This window comes from Solea solea, chromosome 18 (assembly GCF_958295425.1).
Source record: "Solea solea chromosome 18, fSolSol10.1, whole genome shotgun sequence".
Taxonomy (NCBI): domain Eukaryota; kingdom Metazoa; phylum Chordata; class Actinopteri; order Pleuronectiformes; family Soleidae; genus Solea; species Solea solea.
The window spans coordinates 22833721-22852648 of NC_081151.1; the positions used below are offsets into that span (position 1 = coordinate 22833721).

The following is an 18928-nucleotide window of genomic DNA, read 5'->3' on the forward strand; positions in this document are numbered from 1 at the left end:
TGGCTCACGTTCTCTTGTGTCCGTTCAGACCAGTGTTACAAATCTCTGCCCACGTATGAAGCGTGTGTATCTATAGCCGAGGTCAGAGGTCGGCCAGGCCAGGTCACCCTGTCACTCTACTTTGTCCCGCCTCCCTTTGTGTCGTCCAGGGGCCCTTCAGTGTTTAACTGACACATCTGTCGGGGCCCCGGGGGGGCCCCCCTCTTTATTAGAACAGGAGGAGGAGGAGAGAATGGAGCTCTTGCCTTCACACACACACACACATACTGTCCATCTGCCTCGTGTCTCAACAGATGCTCCTGACACACACACACACACACACACGCACACCTGATAGACCTCCTACCTACACACACTTGAACATAAGCTCACACACACACACACACACACACACATTATTGTACAGCTGTCTCAGTGGGGACACATCATGCATTCTCATGGACCCTTACTCTCATCATAACTATCATAACTAGATGCCTAACCTCGACCCTTAACTTAACCCTAAACCTTAAACCAGGTCCTAATCCAGAACATGAGGACGAGTGTCCTTACCTTCCCAAAATAAGCTCAATTTACCACAATGTCCTCACCAAGGATGCACACACACACGCACACTCACACATGCACACACGCACACACACACACACACACACACACACACACACACACACACACACACACACACACACACAGACACACAGAGCAGCGGGTCTGATCTTTTCATGCCTCATAAGTCAATCAGTTCCTCCCACTCAACCTAGATAAGCAATTAAATCAATTTGCAGCCTCTTCCTCCTCCTCCTCCTCCTCCTCCTCCTCCACCTCCCTCTGCTCCCTTGTATTTTGTTGCCTCCCTCAGATCACAGACTTTATTGAAAACCAACAACACAAAAAAGTCTTGCCATGCAAAGTGGAGACACATCTGTTTTCCATGGCTGCACACTTCAGCTTCCACACACACACACACACACACACAAGTGTGGATGAGGACTGAGTTGTTGTTTTTGTCGAGGATGAATGAAAAGACGCAGATCTCTGTGAGCCGGTAGGTGATGATTTAAATGTGACAGTGTTAGTGTGGTACACTGCTAACAAACAATGGCCGTTACATCATCAAGGGTTATCAATGACTAAAATTGTCAGAACACATCTTTTACTGAGACAGATCAATATATTCTCAGCTGGTATTTGTTGGTATAAAAGGTTAGAGAACCACTGGTTTAGATGAAAACACTGTGAAATGACAGAATGTAGGTCCATGAATGACGTCCTCGTCTATTTTTATCTGATGAACTGACGCAAGTTTCACATTTCAGTGTGAAAACCAGGCCAGTGTGCGCTGGATTCAGGTTCAAACAGAGGCCAGAACAAAACCAGCCTCATCTACCAGAACATCATCAGAGCAGCTTTAAAGAAGTGAAATCACGCGTTTTTCTCGTCACATCAACACTTCAGCTCCCCGGGTGCAGCTCAGTTTGGCTCTAATGCTGCGAGGACTCGTGTCCCTGTGGGTCTGAAGACGCTGTGAAGCAGCAACAGTGTGCAGTGTGTGGCAGCCACGACTTTTTAATGTCATGTGCTGCACAGAGACAATGTCGGGAGCGGCGATAACGGCTGATTTATAGTCAGAGGCGGGGAAATAACAGCGCTGTGGTTTTGGTTTAATATTCAGCAGCGACGTGAAGACGAGGCTGTTACTCACCGAGCATCTAAATGTAGGAAATGGAGGCTTCAGAAGTTTTAATGAAGAGTGTGTGTGTGTGTGTGTGTGTGTGTGTGTGTGGGGGGGGGGGGGGGCAGGAGAGGAAAAGCAGGGATGAGAGATAATGCCGAGTCATGTTGTGCCGAGTCGTTCTGACCCACTTCTCACTCTTGTCCTATTTGCCAATCGCAAATTATTCATCCGACACAGAGCTGCTCCTTTCTCTCTCTCTCTTAATAACGAATGTCGACCTAAAGTGGAACTGGAGGAGTGGGATCTTCATTCAGCTCACACTTTAAATGAACTCACACAAAGAAAACACACAGAAAAGTGTGATGTTGGGAGTCATTCCAGATGTCACAGATTTAGAAGTTGCAACTCCATTGGGCTGCGATGTATTTGTTGTAGAACTGTTTAAAAATCTAACGCATAAACGTCGGAAACGTTCGTATCTAGGGCTGCGACTACCGATTATTTTCTGGATTAACTCAAAACCACGATGTTCTCTGACGTCTTGTTTTACCACAAACCAAAGTTTGTGTAGAACTTCTTTTAATAATAGTATTTGGTTGCATTCAGCGGTCATACTGCAGTGAAGTATTGTTTGTGTGTGTCTGTCTGTCCGTCTGTGTGTGCTTCCATTATTACTTAAAAAGAATCGGGCTCGTGGGGATAAGCTGAGAATTTACGTTACGATAACATGTAAATACACATTTCATACTCGAAAATATCGAGTTGCGATTTTTTTTCTCACAGGTATTGCAATTGCGATGTGATTTGCGATATGATTTTCCTTTCACTAATTTCACTGAAACCGTTATCAGATGTAAGCATGAATTAAGTTCCATTTTTGCTCCATGTAACAAAGAAATGATTCAAACTGGATCATTCTGGTTTGTGGACAAAAGGAAACATTTGAGAACATCCTCATTTCCAGGTTCGGGAAATATTTTTTTGGGTATTTTATGGCCCAAAGAACTCAATGATTCATCGAGAAGATGCTTGACAGATTAATGATTATGAAAAGAATCGTTACTTGCAGCCAAAATACACTGAATTTTAACCTTTTCATATCATGATGGTTCTTTCTTATGCAGATGACACTCTGCTTTACACAGTCATCACCAAAATTCTAGTTTTTGTTAGTTTTTTATCCAATACTGTGCAGTTCTACAGTGTTTTATTAGTTAGCATAATGAACTTGTTCCAGATTTGAGGAAAGTAAGAGAGGAACGTCTCAGCTCCTGAACTGTGATATTTAAATGTGGAGAAGGAACAAAAGATGAAGTAAACGTTTAAAGCGGTGACCTGGACCTTTAGAGTCTCCACAGAGCGTCTGACCTCTGAGACTGACCTTCATCGTATCAGCCGTTACCGTGGGAGACAGCACCGCACCGAGAATTAATAAACACACAAGAACAACACAGCTCTGACCTCAGCCTCTTTGTTTGGACTATTTCATTTCAGCAGCAACGACGACAATAAAGTGCTGAGTCGTGGTAGCTGGTCATCGAGAACTTTGTCCTGTAGAGGGCAGCATTACATCTTTGTGCGGGAATTATTATTATTATTATTATTATTATTATTATTAGAAGAAGAAGAAGCAAAAGTAGTTTTTGAGGTTTTGCTCCGAAGTGTTTTTGTCCGTTTGAGAGCAATGTAAGTGTGAGTTTGTCGCCACCCTGTGGTCACAGAAGCACAAACACTTACTTTTTATCAGCAAAACCAAATGAAGGGTTACATATGGGCCAGAAATCCATATCTGTTAACGTTTAGGTGTAATATAAAAACAGATGTGGATGCAGGTTCTCTGATGCAGGTCATCACAGGTCAGGAGACACCTGTGGACCAATCAGCAGCTCAGGATCAGAGCGGGGGTGGAGTGAATGAAAGGATGTTTTTTGAAGCGTGTGCAGCTTTGTTTTGTCTCCAGCTCTGACTTAAGCTCTGTGTGCTGGTGTTGTGAAGCTTCACCGCTGGATTTAACCTGTGAAATCAATCACGTCTGATGGTCTTTGCTGGAATCTCCCCCGAGTCACATGATCCACAGACGAGCAGGTGTCCTGGATGAGTTTGCTCCTGTCTTTGCTTCTTTTTGTGTGTCCTCCTCTGAAGCTTTAACGCCTGATCACACAAGATCAGTGTGTGTGTCTGCAGGGCTTTAGTGTGTGTTTCTGTGTCTGTCTGTGTGCGTGTGTGTGTGTTAAAGCGCCCCCTCTGGTTTCATGCATAGCAGCACACTTTGTATACAAACACACACACACACACACGAAAGAATTTAGGTTGCAGATTGTCTGGTGAATGTATGTGTGTGTGTGTGTGTGACCTCCTGACCTCATCACACACCCTCCAGACACACACACTTTCTCCTGCTGTGACCCCAACTAACCTCACATACACACACAAAGACTGCCCCCCTGCTGATCTCAACTCTTTTGACATTTATTTCTAATTTGTTTTGTCACATTTGACTAGTTTTAGTCATCTTTGGTGTCAATTTTAAGTTTTAGTCATCTTTGTGGGGATTTCACTAGTTTTAGTCATCTTTGGGGTCAATATCACTTATTTAAGGCATCTTTGTGGTGAATTTGACTAGTTTTAGTCATCTTTGTGGTGAATTTGACTAGTTTTAGTCATCTTTGGGGTCAATATCACTTATTTAAGGCATCTTTGTGGTGAATTTGACTAGTTTTAGTCATCTTTGTGGTGAATTTGACTAGTTTTAGTCATCTTTGGGGTCAATATCACTTATTTAAGGCATCTTTGTGGTGAATTTGACTAGTTTTAGTCATCTTTGTGGTGAATTTGACTAGTTTTAGTCATCTTTGGGGTCAATATCACTTATTTAAGGCATCTTTGTGGTGAATTTGACTAGTTTTAGTCATCTTTGGGGTCAATATGACTCGTTTTAGTCATCTATGGGGTTAATTTGACTAGTTTTAGTCATCGTTGTGGTGAATTTGACTCGTTTTAGTCATCGTTGTGGTGAATTTGACTAGTTTTAGTCATCTTTGGGGTGAATTTGACTCGTTTTAGTCATCGTTGTGGTGAATTTGACTAGTTTTAGTCATCTATGGGGTGAATTTGACTCGTTTTAGTCATCGTTGTGGTGAATTTGACTAGTTTTAGTCATCGTTGTGGTGAATTTGACTTGTTTTAGTCATCTTTGAGGACACTTTTTGACTCACTCCTAATGACAGGAAAGTTGTCTGAACTGTCCTTGAGTTTTGAATAAACATTGACATACGCGGTGCTTAAACCCTCTGTTCTCATCATGACATGTCCACTTTTTTTGTGCCTTTGTTAGTCGCTGGTCCTGCGGGGGTTAATGACCCAGAATCCGTCATCTTCTAATCCTCTCTGAGATGAAAACAGACATTGTTTACGTACATCTGCCTTCAAAGGGGAAGGCGCCCAAATTAGAAGCAGCAAGTCAAACACTATGCAAATGAGGCAGCTGAATGAAGTGAATAGACGACTGCTGACTGGAGGCACGCTCGCCTTCATCCTCCTCCTCCTCGCCTTCATTTCAGTCGTGTCCTGTGGGTGAGGGAGCAGAGGCAGGTGCTGTGTGTGTGTCCCCCCCTCCCTCCCCCATCCTCACCCACAGAGCTCCTCCATTGTGGTCCCTCTCAAAAAGGGACAGCTGTTGTGTGTCAGTGTTGACGGTCGCGTGTGTGTCGGCATGTGTGTGTCTGGATGTTTATCAGTGTTTGTCTTCATCTAAAGTTCATGTTTATATTCAGTAGGCTGTTAAATAACTCAGGCGTCTGCGGTTCTTCCTCTCGTTCTCTAATTGCTCCTTTTCTCTCCTGTCACCAGAGGTTATCTGGGTTTTTCCTGATGCTGCGTTCACACCGGACGCAGCGTGAATTTGCCGCTTTACGTAGAAAGTCAATGCACAGACGTGATCAGTGAGGTCGGGCATAGAGATCTCTGTTCAACCTGCGGGGATCGGGCGGTTAATAAAAGCCAAACACACAGTGATCATGATCACATCCTGGCATCTGAGTCGAGGCTTCTACCCTCAGTTCAACAATTAGGTCATTTTTCATACCCTCAGCTATCAGACAACTACACTTGGATCAGGTTCAATTTGACTTATTTTAGTAAATCTTGTGGTGAATTTAACTAATTTTAGTCATCTTAGGGTTAATTTCTACTAATTGTAGTCATCTTTGGGGTCAATTTAACTCATTTTAGTCATCTTGGGGTAATTTCTACTAATTTTAGTCATCTTTAGGTCAATTGAACGAATTTTAGTCATCTTTGGGTCAATTTAACGAATTTTAGTCATCTTGGGGTAATTTCTACTAATTTTAGTCATCTTTGGGTCAATTTAACGAATTTTAGTCATCTTTGGGTCAATTTAACAAATTTTCGTCATCTTGGGGTAATTTCTACTAAATTTAGTCATCTTTGGGGTCAATTTAACGAATTTTAGTCATCTTTGGGTGTAATTTCTACTCATTTTAGTCATCTTTGGGTCAATTTAACAAATTTTAGTCATCTTTGGGGTAATTTCTACTCATTTTATTCATCTTTGGGTCAATTTAACAAATTTTAGTCATCTTGGGGTAATTTCTACTAATTTTATTCATCTTTGGGTCAATTTAACAAATTTTAGTCATCTTTGGGTCAATTTAACAAATTTTAGTCATCTTTGGGGTAATTTCTTGTAATTTAGTATTCTTTGAGGGCAGTTTGACTCATTTTCCTTTTGCTGGAATTGATCAGGTTTTTTCTTAACCGGGTACCAGTGGGCGCTCTGCCCTCTTACTTTTCTTGTATTCGTTATTTACACTACATGTGGTCTAGCTTAAAGTGATAGTTTTCCCATAAAAACAGATCAGAACAGAATCATTTTTTTCTAGAAACCCCCTGATTATTTCCAGATGTTTCATCCAGTGAATCTGAAACAAGAAGTTAGAAAGCTGCCGTGTTCATCATGGTTTTGTCTTCATGAACACCTCCTTTAACTTCGCACAGTCGGTTGATTCATTGTTTATTTATAGAAATATTGATTACTGTTGCTTCAGTGTTCATTGACTGTTTCCAGTCAAACAAAACTCTCCATTATTCCTTCCTCTGCCTCTTTGGTCCCATCTTTCCTTCCTCCCTTGTCCGTGGACAGACGTCTTTAGAGGTAACGAGCGTGTCCGTGGTTGAGTATAGAGCCCCCTGGTGGGCTGGACCCACTGACGGTCCACGCCTTTGTCTGCACGCAGAGCCACAGACGCCTGCGCTGGAATGACCACGTCGGCCTCACAGGAATGGCACCAGGAATTCTTTTGTCTTCCCTCCCTGTTGATCCTCCCCCATGCTGGCAGCCACCGCCCTCACCCCTCCACCACACTAATTTAATCAGCCTCAATAAGAACGTCATTGTTCGTCCCAAATCTGCGCAGCCAGCTGATGAGGTAACAGTGTGGGAATGTTTGTGTTTGTTTTGTTTTCAAATCTCCAGTCCTGCTCACGACTTCTCTTTGGTTTCAATCTGGACCGAAAGACGTCATGTTTTTATGAATGAACTAAGGATTCTTTTTTTCATTAAATATTTGTTCATTGGTTGTTGAACAATTGCAAAAAAATATCTAATTGTGATTATATTAACAGGAATTGCAATTGCGATATGATCAGTGGTAATTTTGACATAATTTTGCTCATTTTTATTCTAAAAACATACTTTCTACTTACAAAATTTCTACTTACCTATCTACAAAATATCTACTTACCTATCTACACAATATCTACTTAACTATCTAAAAAATATCTACTTACCTATCTACACAATATCTACTTACCTATCTACACAATATCTACTTACCTATCTACACAATATCTACTTAACTATCTACAAAATATCTACTTACCTATCTACAAAATATCTACTTATCTATCTACAAAATATCTACTTACCTATCTACAAAATATCTACTTATCTATCTACAAAATATCTACTTACCTATCTACACAATATCTACTTACCTATCTATAAAATATCTACTTATCTATCTACAAAATATCTACTTACCTATCTACAAAATATCTACTTACCTATCTACAAAATATCTACTTACCTATCTACAAAATACCTACTTATCTATCTACAAAATATCTACTTACCTATCTACAAAATACCTACTTATCTATCTACAAAATATCTACTTACCTATCTACAAAATATCTACTTACCTATCTACACAATATCTACTTACCTATCTACACAATATCTACTTAACTATCTACACAATATCTACTTACCTATCTACAAAATATCTACTTACCTATCTACACAATATCTACTTACCTATCTACACAATATCTACTTACCTATCTAAAAAATATCTACTTACCTATCTACACAATATCTACTTACCTATCTACACAATATCTACTTACCTATCTACACAATATCTACTTAACTATCTACAAAATATCTACTTACCTATCTACAAAATATCTACTTACCTATCTACACAATATCTACTTATCTATCTACAAAATATCTACTTACCTATCTACAAAATACCAACTTATCTATCTACAAAATATCTACTTACCTATCTACAAAATATCTACTTACCTATCTACACAATATCTACTTACCTATCTACACAATATCTACTTACCTATCTACACAATATCTACTTAACTATCTACACAATATCTACTTACCTATCTACAAAATATCTACTTACCTATCTACACAATATCTACTTACCTATCTACAAAATACCTACTTACCTATCTACAAAATACCTACTTATCTATCTACAAAATATCTACTTGCCTATCTACAAAATACCTACTTATCTATCTACAAAATATCTACTTACCTATCTACAAAATATCTACTTACCTATCTACAAAATATCTACTTACCTATCTACAAAATATCTACTTACCTATCTACAAAATATCTACTTACCTATCTACAAAATACCTACCTACCTATTTACTCCCTGAAGGTAGAAAACGTCAGTTTTTCTTCTTCTTGAGCATGGTTGGTAAGCAGTACATAGATCGATGTAAAGAAATGTAATTAATCTATTTGCAAAGTTCTCTCTGGAAAACATCACTCAAATGTGAAAAATAATGGATTCACTAGAGGGCAGCATTGAGCGAAGAGTGTCTTAAAACAACAAGTACGCGACAGTGGAAGAGGTTGAGATTATGATTTTAACAGATTTCTTTGTAATAATGAAATAGTTACAGTAATGATAGCATCACTGAGTTAATGGTTGACTCGCTGTCCTTCAGTGCGGGACGTATCTGTCAAAACATCACACGCTCGTCCACCGCCGTCCCTCGTGGTCCAGCCTGATGATTGACGTGTATGTCAGCTGACAGGACAACAATAGCTTTAAAAACACACAGTCAGACAAAAGCACGTCCTCTTCTTCTAATGTTTGAAGGATTTATTTATCCCACAGTCGTCAGCGCAGCATTCATCTTTATCACATAAAGCAGATCAATCTGCGGTGAACACAGTTCACAGTGAGTGGGTGAGAGCTGCACCTGCATCGCTGTGTGATTTACATATCGTTCTTTATTGAAGTGGGAGGTGCAGGGTCATCTTAGCTGTTTACAGCTGTTACCACATGATACCATGAATTTCCTTTAGTATTAATAAAGTACATACCTACCTACAAAATACTTATTTATAAAATACCTTCAGAAAATGTAAATGTAAATGTATGTCTAATTTCACAAAGGTTTAGTTCCTTCATACAAGAAAATACAATTTAAATATAAAAGTTTTGAATCATGAATTATTTTTATTTCAGTTTAACAGAAACAGAAACTCATGATACAAGGAAAAAAAACACTGTTCTGTTGAGAAATAAGTATAAGTATAAGTAAATAAAAGTTTTAGATGTTGATGCATAATTTGTGCGATTGTACATATTAAAATCACATTGAAGTCATCGCGATATGAAATCCTCAGAAAATATTCACATTTAAGAGGCTAATAAAAAATCACAGAAATTTTTTTTTAATTATTGAAAAAACACTCAAGACTCAAGATTGTTGACGATCAATTTAGTTTAGAATAATCTCGGCTTGTTTTTCTTCTCTGATGTTAAAGTGACTTCTCTGCTCTGACTCATCTCAGTTAAGCGGTAAAACAAGGTCAAACACCCATCACTTAAATACAACATTTACATTTGTAATAGAAAAACTGACCACGGGACAAATTCACATTAGGGAAATTGGGTTTTAAATGCCCCCGTGTGTCGTCTTAACCTTGACTCAACCACTTACCTGTTCCGCCTTCATTAACTACAGTCAAGGTGCCCTTGAGCCAGGGCGTTCAGACCCCCCACTGCTGCAGTGCATCTGCTGCAGTGTCTGTTCATGTGTGTGTGTGTGTGTGTGTGTGTGAATGACTCTTAATGAGCGGCAACATCTCAGGAATCATTTTTTAACTGAAGCAGCTGCAGTTTGTCTCTGTTGCGGCTTCATTTCTGCATTAATGTGTTCATCAGCTGCCGCTAATAGAGCCTGCAGCCTCCATCCATCACATAATGAAATAATAAGCCCACACACACACACACACACACACAAGTGTAATGATACAGGAATACACCTAATTACTGTACTGTCACATGTACGACTGCAGCTCATGATTATTTCCCTAATCTGTTAATCTGTCAATTATTCTCTACATTAACTAATTAGCCGTCTGGTCCAGAAGATGTTGATTTGTGTTGATGATATTATGTTGTCCTAGTTTGGTTTGTTTGTATATTCTCACCTAAAAAAGGTTGTAGATTTATTTATTGACGTTATTGTTTTTGTCACTAAAGAAAGCGATAAACACAAATGTACATGGATAAAACTTAGCATTTAGTGAACTACTTATACTCCCTGCAGACACATATAACTTGTGTTATTAATATTTTATGTTGATTTCATGAGTTAAATCTAATATTCTTTCACCTTTTGCTCTATTTTTGGTCCCCTCCAGCTCTTCAGACTAAAAGACATTTAAAACATAACAGACGAAGACAAAAGTGATGAAAACTCTGCGTGGATTTGTCTCCAAGACAAACTGATACTTGCTCATACTTGTAATAAATTGGAACTAGATCATCCAGATGTATTTTTTTGGTTATATTTTTATCTAAAAGGGAAGTAGATTGATTTAACATCATTGTTTTGGTCATTTAAAAACGTAGAAAGCTAAAAAACAAAACTGCTTATAAAACTCGAACAAAATTAATTAGTCTTACATTAGCATTAGCATCCAATTACCACCGACTTAAATTAGCATTACATTAGCAGTTAAGACTCTCTGCGTGGTATTATTCATGTAGAGTCATTTCTTTGTTGATCAGATGAATCAAACTCAGTTTTTTGGTCTCAGGCCGACTCTTAAACTCTCACATCTGAAACTTTTGTCGCCGAGCACATGGTTAGTCAAATGTTTAATGGGCTGGAAAACTCAAAATGTCGGAGAGAATTTCATTGAAAACATAACAGACGACTATAAAACAGGAGTAATCAGGATGCAGTTAGCCTAGCTTAGCATTAAGAGTACAAGCTGAGGGAAACCAACTTGTGTACTCTACTGCATCATGTTGTGTTATTATTGTCCTTTTGCTTGTGTATTCTAAAAATAGATTTTACGTCATTATTTTGACCATTAGAGTTGAACAAAGCTGTAAACACTGTGTACATAGCTAAAAAAAAAATTACATTAGCATTAACATCCAATTACCACTGACTTACATTTGCATTTAATTAACTGGTAACACTCTCTGTCGACCCGGAGCAGAAGTATTATTCATTTCAATTCAAGTTTGTGTTGATTTACTCCATCAAATATCATAAGTTGGAATTATTAACTTACTCACTTATTATTGTTTTGGCTGTTTTAAAACAACATACAACGCTGTAAATACAATGTATATGAGCTCAAACTAAATGAATAAGGCTTACATTAGCATTAGCATCCAATTACTACGGACTCACATTTGCATTTAATTGACCGTTAACACTCTCCGTAGAACACAGAGCAGAAGTATTGTTCATTTAAATTCACGTTTGTGTTAATCTGATGGGTCAAACCCATGATTATTTCACGTTCAGCTCAGTTTTTGGTCTCCACCACCTCCACGCCGGGGAAATATCAGGCTCTTAAACGCTCACATCTGAGTTTTTATCATGTCTGTTTGGTGCTGAGCAGGTGGTTAATCAGAAGGAAAACCAAAAATTAAAAACAAATAGGACAAAGACAATATTGCTTAGAACTCTTTGTGAATTTGTCACCAAGAGCGACTTTTACCGCGTTTTCCAGTTGCCTTAGTTGTCATAAATTGAAAGTATTTGGTGGTTAATGTTAGTATTAAAGCTAAAGGTTCACTAATTAACAAGCTAATGTTTCACATTTCATACATTAAAACCAATGTTCTGATAAAATTGATTGTTTATCAGTTTCTCTGATTTTTCAGCTTCTTAATTGTGAACATTTAGTGAATATATTTGCGAATATATATACATATATATATATATATACATTCTTTGCTCCGTATGACAGATAAATCATTCAAACTGTAGAATCTTTGGTTTGTGGACAAAACACAACATTTGAGAACATCATCATTTCCAGGTTTTGGGGCAAAACTAAATGTATTTTTCAACATTTTCTAACACTTGATGGACCAAACAAACACTTAATAATGAATTAAATGATTAATAGAGAAAAGAATCAAGATGAATGTGACAAATGTGACCTTGTCAACAAGAACAAAGTGACAACCTTTTGTTGAATGTCCCGTTGTTTGTGGCTCAGACTGAAAGTAAGAGCTCAGACTGTGTCGACGTCTTTACGTGGCACTGACAGATAGTTGGCGCTGTGTCCCCGGTGTTGGCACCGCTCGCTGTAATGCTCTTGGACCTCAGATGCTTCCTCGCTGTGTCCTCTGTTTCCACTCTGCTGCTCGCACTGACGCCGGCGCTGCGGGAGACGATTAATGGGTTTCAGGTGCTGGACTCGGAGTCTCTTTGTCTAACCCTTCGCCTCAAGACCACGACTCCGTCCTGCCTTCGTCCCCCAACTGAGTCCAGTGTGAGACGTGAGCTGCTCCATCACAGCCGCTTCACCTCTCAAGGTCACCAAGTGGAAAACGATTCACCTTTCATTCATTCATTCATTCTGTCATTCTTGCTGCTGCATGAATCTGTGTTTCAGTCCTGATCAGTCGAGTTTTAAGGGGATGTTTAAGGGATTTTATTTAAGGTGTAGTTCAGTGACACTCAGTCTGCTCTCAGTGACAAAATGGCTGCCAGCAGAGACACAAGGGTTTTGTCTGTGATGTTTCTGGAAACTCAAGATTTGCAAGTCACTCACTCTCCCACACCAAAGCCCACAGAGAAAATCATCCATTTAAGCACACACACACACACAGCAGTTGTTGATCCACTGCTGCCTCCATCACTAAGTTCAAATGTCTTGTTTTGTCACTTCACTGTTTAAAATCCTATGTTCTGATCTGACCTCAGTGACACAAAGTGTCCACATGAGGCAGCAGAGGACCAGCAGCTCCCGTGTCCCCGCGAGCTAAAAACGCTGATTTTCTCTATGGACTTTGGTGTGGGAGAGTGAGTGTTTTTACAGACTTGGGTTTCTTGTTGTGATATCAAGCAGCAAACACATTCTCCACATGTCATAGACCACAGCAGGTGGTGAATCTGAGTTTTTACGTACATAACTGTTGTGGTTTCAGATAATTAGATTTATTTCGTGACTCGATAAGATGGAGACTTGTGATGTCTTTGTTGAATATCTCTTTATCCACCTCTGTCTGACACGCGTCTTCTCTCTCTTTCCTCCACTTCTGCTCTTATAAATCATACATTTCCAGGAAGATGAATATTTTATCTGTCACTTCTCTGGTCGGAGGAGGAGGAGGAGGACGAGGACGAGGACGAGGACATAAATGATTACGTGTTGTTTCACAACATTTTATGGACCAAAATAACTACTCAGTTAATCAATAATAGTCTCTCTTAGTTTCAGTTATTTTGGTTAGGAAACACTTAATGTCTTAATGTTAGTGACAACATGAGTCGTTATTGTTTAATAAAAAGTCGTGAGCATTATTAATTAATTCTGACAATAATGAGTTCATAGAATCAGGCTCATCAGGTTTGTTTTATACAGATGAGGATTATTGATAATCCTGGATGAGAGTGAAGTGATGAAGACGAGGAGGAAGAGTGTGAAAGGCTACATTAAAACCTCTTTATATGCAGTGACAGTGGCGAGAATCAATGTGACAACGTCGGTCACTCACTCACTCACTCACTCACGTCATTTTCAGCCTAGTCCAAATATGAATGCACATTATGATGCCGCGTTGCTATGGAAACGTACACTATGTGTATTTTAACGAGCGAAACGTCGTCATATTAACAATTCATACGACTGAAGAGAGTTATGGTTTTAATAGTTCAGAGGAGAAATAAAATAGATTGTGCCATATAATTACACGTGTATAGATATGTATATATATATATATATATATATATATATATATATATTAATATAGATTTTATTCACATTTGTCACGTCAGATGAACTATTAAATTGAATGATTCAGTGATTTAATTTAATGTTAGAAATTTGGTCCAACAATTATATAAGCAGATTAAACTCTATTTTAAAATCTTAAAGTTAATATAACATGCCATATACACGTGTATATGTATAGATACATACATATGTACATGTATTAATGTGTATATGTGTGATATTCATTATGAATGAATGAATGAATGAATGAATGAATGATGAGAAGCAGGAGGTGGACCACCCTGCAGTCAGAGAACATAGCTGGTGAGACAGCGCCGCTCAGTGGTAGGGATACGACACTGCACCCTCCATGTAATACTCATGTCATTTCTGTCAATTCATTTCTTTCAGCGTTTATCTGAGATCTGTATGTATATATGTATATATATATATATATATATATATATATATATATATACATATATACACGTATATATGTGTATGTGTATATATATACACATATACACGTATATATGTGTATGTGTATATATATACACATATACACGTATATATGTGTATGTGTATATATATACACACACATATATATACATATGTGTGTATATAAGTGTGTGCATATATATATATGTGTATGTATATATATATGTGTGCGTATGTACATATATATGTATATATGTATATATACACACACACACACACACACACACACACAACATTCATTCATTTCTTTCATTCATTCATTTGAGATCATTTCAGTTCCAGGTCTGTGGAGGGAAAGTCTTACTGTTTGTGTCCCAGTTTAAATCAGGGCAGTTTATTTAGTGATGCTGTTTGTGATGAAGCCAGCAGGTGGTGCTGTTGACCAGGCTAAAGTGTTCTTTGGTCACACACATGTTTGTATAGGATTCATAGTGTGGACACTTGACTCTTGATACATTCTCCAGCCACTTACCCTAACCTTACCTTAACCTTAACCATCACAACTAAGAGCCAAACCCTAAAACCAGGTCTTAACCCTGCAAAGGCCATTTTCAGGGCTGTCAGGATGTGAGGACCAGACGATAATGTCCTCACTTCCTCAGATATATAAGTTTGTAGTATGAGATTGAGTCCAACATTCATTTAAAGTAAGTTGTTTTTGTTGAGCAGCCAAACAGAGGCAAAGACCCGCCCCTTTTCTACCTTACCACGACGTCGTCGTTCACACAGGTGTTGATAGAATAACGACAGGCGTGGCACTGACTATATTTACTTTCTTTTATACATTATTTTGATTGAAATTCCTGTGTATAATTGCACTGCAGTGATTACAGAAGATAAGTTTAATGTTGTTCTCATTAAACAGTTATATTTTATCAAATAAAGGTTAAAAAAAAGGGGCAGAAAATCAAATATATGGACCAAAAAACTAATAATAAATAAATAAATCTGCTTCAGTTATCAGCCATAGGCTGCACACAGGTGGGTATTTCTGAAAACTACTCTTATAAAAGTTCTTAAAAACATATTGTCGTGAAATCGTCAACAAACATGTTTTTCCTCGTGAAAAAAAACCCCACTGCTCAGTCCTGTTAAAATCATGCCACGTCAGCAGGTGGCGACGTAACCTTAACTTTACAGCCATGTTGACCATTTAGAAGAGAAGAAGAAAAAACTTCTCAGTCGACCGCGAACTACACTTTATTTTGAAATTCCAAGCAGGGCTGCACAGTAATTCAATTAATCAATTACTAAGTTAATCACTTTTTACCAGTTTCTCTGATTTTTCAGCTTCTTAAATGTGAATATTTTCCAGTTTCTTTGCTGTGGACAAAACAAGCCATTAAACATTTTCAACATTTTTAATGGCTCTAATTCCAGGTGTGTGTGTCGTACAGTGCATGCAGGTGTGTGTGTGTGTGTGTGTGTGTGCTGGCATTTCCACAGTGAACCTATAATTATTCACCTGAACTTCCTGTCCCTGTTTGAAAAAAGATCACAGACTTAATCTCACTCACCTGCTGTCGCCGGGCGAACGCCGCGGCGGACGCGCCCATTGGCTGTCGGCCTCCACCTCCATTGTTGTGGCTGAGCTTCTGTTGTCTCATACGTCAACAGCTGTAATGAGAGAGGGGAGGCAGAGGGGGAGGAGGGGGGGCGGGGGCAGGAGAGGAGGAGGCCTTTCTTCCTCCTGTAGGGAAGCTGTTGAGCTTAATGTTTAATAAGCCACTGGACACAGAAGGAAACCTGATCCTCTCTGGAGAGGGTGGCGTGTGTGTGTGTGTGTGTGTGTGTGTGAATTGGAGCGTGCTGTGTTATCCTCTGGTCAGTGTGTGTGTGTGTGTGTGTGTGTGTGTGTGTGTGCGTGAATCAGACACAGTGTGTTGATCGAACTTTGTCGTAATCGACTCTTTACTTTAACGTCAGGTTGGCAGATGTTGGTCGGTTAATGTCCGTCATGTTTGTTGTTGTTATTTTGACAAAACACAAAATTCCACATTATACGTTCTTATTTTTATTTAGTTCTCAGGGAGCTGAAATCCAGAGAGGTCCACATAGAGACCATGACCATGTCTAAAGTTACTGTTCCACTAGTTCAACTCTACTGTGCGTGTAAACACAGAGACTGTCCTCCTCTGTGGAGAGAGCGTCCAGAGTGACGTGTCCGAACGCAGCGCGAGCGTCCACACGCGGCCGTCCCTCAGCAGCCGTGTGCAGCAGAGCAGCTGGACGCTCGCTGAGGCCACAGTTGTGCGGGCAGCGGCCTGTTAAGACCTCATATCAGCCATATGCTGGTGATAATGTAGCTTTTACTCATCAGCGGTCACACTGAATGGCCGTTCTGCCGCCGTCACGTGTCCTCGCCGGGCTTAAGCCTCGCCGGCCGGCCTGCCTCCTGTCCTGGGACGCGGCTCGAGTTACAGAGCAGCTCCAGCCTCTGATCTATTATTCATCCACTCATGTTAGAAATGACAGGGGAACAGGTTGATGTGGAGGAGAGGGGAGGAATGCACGGCTGCACCGCGGGTCAGGAAGCTCTGGCCAACATCTGTCACACAAGACCTGGGCGATTCTCCACTCGTGCCTCATAGCAAGAAGGTCACTGGTTTGATTCCTGAGGGTCCTGGGTTTCCATGTTCTCCTTGTGTTCTCCTCCAGGTTCTCTGGTTTCCTCCTCCCACAGTCCAGAAGCATGCAGAGGTTAATTGGACACTGGCGACTTCGTCCTTCACCTTATGTCAGCTGGGATTGTCTCCAGGTCCCACGAGACCCTCATGTGGAGGATAGAGTGGTTTACAGTGAGTGAGGAAAAACCAATTATTCAAAACAAGTTGTGCTTTTATTCACTTTTTTCCCTCGTGTGACGTGGAACAAAATTTCCCCTTAAGATTAAAACACAAGTTACGAGGTTCCTTGAATGCATCTTAAATCCATAAAACAGGTCACAAAATGCAAGACAATTAAGTTTTGGAAGAAAAAAATAAAGGTTTAGAGACATTTGGCAACATGGTCTGAAACAAGTGGTGAATATGAACTAATGATCTGGTCTCTACTCTGTTTGGTGACCGTGGGTTGAAGGGGGGGTCAGGGGTCAAAGGTCAGGTCACTGTAACTCACATTCTACTTTTTATTTTCATGTTAATTATTTTAAAATGAAAAGAAAACTCTCTGCACCTTTCAGCACTTTAGAGCGGTAAGAAAACCAGCCCGGTCACCAGATTCCCGCTGAAACCTGAAATCCTCCGTTCACACACACACACACATGTGGAGGAGAGGGAGGAGAAAAGAAGAAGTTAAAACCTGACCCTGCCCCTGAACACAAAGCCTAAGGGTATGTGAGGGGTATGGCAGCAATAATAGCCCTGCCTAAAAATAAAAGAGGCAAAATGACAGTGGAGGATACCGTTACAAAGAGCTCCAGTGGACAAATAGGAGGGAGAACGCTTTGAAGAGTTTCTCACAAAAGACGGACCACACTGACCCCCCCCCCCCCCCACACACCATACACACACACACACTCACACACTCACACACTCACACACACACCACCCGCTGCCCGCTCCGCTCTGCCTGCGATCAGGTTCCCATTATCGTCGAGGCCACACGGTGGAGAAGAGGGCAGTAGGGGTTTGAAATGCCTGTCAGAAGCCGGTCGTCTGTGTCCGGACTCTAACACACACTCACACACACACACACACAGCATCAGTGTGGTAATGTAACAAAGTACAAATACTTATCTGTACTTTATTTATATTTCTAGCAACTTCTACTTTTACTCCACTACATTTCCTCCAACTCTCTTAGTGACGACCAAATGAAACCAGAAGAGTTGGTATTATGGTCTGTATTTATATAGGGCTTCTCTAGTCTTGATGAGCTGGATTAACTCTACAGTTTTCACTCATTCACACATCTTTCATTCACACTCACACGCTGCAATATGGGCTTAAGTGTCTTTGCTCAAGGACACATAGAGATGAGCAGAGCTGGGAATTGAACCCACAACCTTCCAGTAGAAAGACCAATCACTCACTCACTTACATATTCACTCACTCAGACACACATTCACTCACTCACTCACTATAGATAAAGACATGAACTTCGTAGACTGTCCAGACCAGAGTGACTGACAGACCGTGACTCCACTGTGATGATATGTTACATTCTGACGCCTCACAGTTAATGTTTTAAAGGAGATTTTGACA

The 18928-nt window shown here is 39.8% G+C and overlaps 1 long non-coding RNA gene across 1 annotated transcript in view; it reads left to right on the forward strand.

The window, feature by feature from the left end:
* LOC131445221 (uncharacterized) overlaps window positions 1-17483 on the forward strand; it is a 56994-nt gene extending 39511 nt beyond the window's left edge. The window contains exon 3 of the long non-coding RNA XR_009233821.1: window positions 17382-17483. This is a non-coding gene — a long non-coding RNA (uncharacterized LOC131445221). The remainder of the gene's footprint in view (window positions 1-17381) is intronic.
* The last annotated feature ends 1445 nt before the right edge of the window (window positions 17484-18928 follow it).